Below are 2,076 nucleotides of genomic sequence, written 5' to 3'. Positions count from 1 at the left end.
AATGGCTTCCTTATGCCAAGCCTGCTAAGTTTAAGGTAAAGACCCTCTAACATACGGTGTAAAAGGCCTTTTCCAAATCAACCAGAACAGCACCTGTGCATTGTTGTTTTGATTTGTTCCATTGGATATCAGAAACGAGTTTAGACGCAGCATGAATTGTGTCATGACCCGCCTTGAACCCGAACTGTTTATCCGGAGTTATTTTGTTGTCCGCAGCCCACTTAGTCAGAGCCCTATTGATGATATTTTCGAAAACTTTGCTTATGCTCGGAAGAAGACTTATCGACCGAAGATTTGACGAGTTGGAGATGTCCTTTCCCTTTTTCGGGAGAGGATGAACCACAGCGGTCTTCCAATATACTGGATAATATGCATTATTCAGTGCATGTGTTTTCGTACAACGTTCGATATCAATCCAACGCACAAACCATCACGCTACGGGTACTACTACGGTAAGTACCTAAGTTTAAAAGATGTTTTAAAATTATTCACTAAATCTGAATACCTTTGAGTTTTCGAAATTTCAAAAAAAAAAAAATAGACCCTTTTCCGTGTTAAGATAAGTATTTAAATACCTTCGTCATAGATAATTATAATTTAAAAGTAAACAAAATACTTTTTCCATCACAAAATCAGAATAAAATCCAAATTCTTTACTTTCGGAATTAGCAACTTTTCTGAGTTGAGCCACAATGTAGGTCCCACTTGAAAATGCTTGAGTAATAGATGATTGTAAGTCAGACTAAGAGTAATGCTGATATCCATATTTGTCGAACCAAGCTTTTGATCGTCCCATCAGAAAAGAACGTACTCGAGGTAGAACATCAAAATCTTTCAAATTGTCACGCTCAATTCTTGTGTCAATGTCAGAACACCATTTGGTAATGTCCACTCGTGAATAATCGGGATCAAAAATGGGAAATCCAATGATGCCATCTTCTTTCCGTTCCTTAAGTTTTAGCAGTAGTTTTAGCAGTTTTTATAGCATTTTCCATTTAGTATTTTTATTAATGGTTTTGTTACGAAACACTTTTTTAATTTTAAAACTTAAGACACTAAGTTGTGTGTCTTGTAAATTTCTTAAAATGAATACTACTTTTTACATGAAAAAAATATCAAACAAAGTTTTCAATAGCACCAAATGGGAAGTTTTTAGTGTTGGACTCGTCGCAGTCACTTTTTTATGTGTTGTTTTGAAGAGAAAATTTAACGTCATGAATTTTTAATATGCAGGTAGCACAGCGACATTTCATTGGAGATTTCATTTAATTGACGGTTACAGGATATTTCTTTGTTTTAACCGTAAGGTACCAGAACTTGGGAAAAACTAAGTTGGAGTAATAAAAGGTTAAGCAGAATATACATTTTCAAGTTCACTTAATCATCATCGATAATTTTCAGTCCAGTTAAAATAAATATAAATAAATAAGGTGCAATAGTCCATGAAGAACCAGGTCCTAGTGACTTAATGTTGACAGATATGGAATAGACCTACAATTTTAAGCCGAATCCGAACGCCTTATTTTAAAAAAGCACTTTTCATGCCAAGAATTACTTTTGGAGAATTTGTCAATTCGTCGCAAGAGGCAGTAATCGTGAAAAAAGTTAGGTTTCACAGGGCAAGACCTCTTACATGACAGTCCAACCCACTAACCATCACGTGACGGATACTAGAGTCCTGGTAGTTACTTTGCAATTATTTTAATTCTGCAAAATAACAAGAAGGAGTGAATCTGGGTCATAAGAAAGTCTTTTTAATATTCTGATTCCACGTTTTCGTAAAGCAGTTTTGGAATATTACCTCGATCGACTTGCATTTCTTACTACTTACTTAGGAACTAAGGTTCTTACTATAGCTCGAGTTAGAAATTATGTTTTAAAAAAGTCTCATCTAAAGTCTAAAAAACCCACACATTATTTCAAGCTTTTTCCCAGGTATCCAAAACTAATAAAAGCACTCCACTGATTGTCGCTTTTAAATATTTTAATTGAAAAATTCAAAATATTTCAATCTATGCTCTTTCGAATAAAAGATCCAATCCTTCTTTTTACTCGAGCTTTTCAGAAAACTTCATC

Source organism: Eupeodes corollae, chromosome 1 (genome assembly GCF_945859685.1).
Source record: "Eupeodes corollae chromosome 1, idEupCoro1.1, whole genome shotgun sequence".
NCBI classification, from domain to species: domain Eukaryota; kingdom Metazoa; phylum Arthropoda; class Insecta; order Diptera; family Syrphidae; genus Eupeodes; species Eupeodes corollae.
This window is presented reverse-complemented; position numbering follows the sequence as displayed.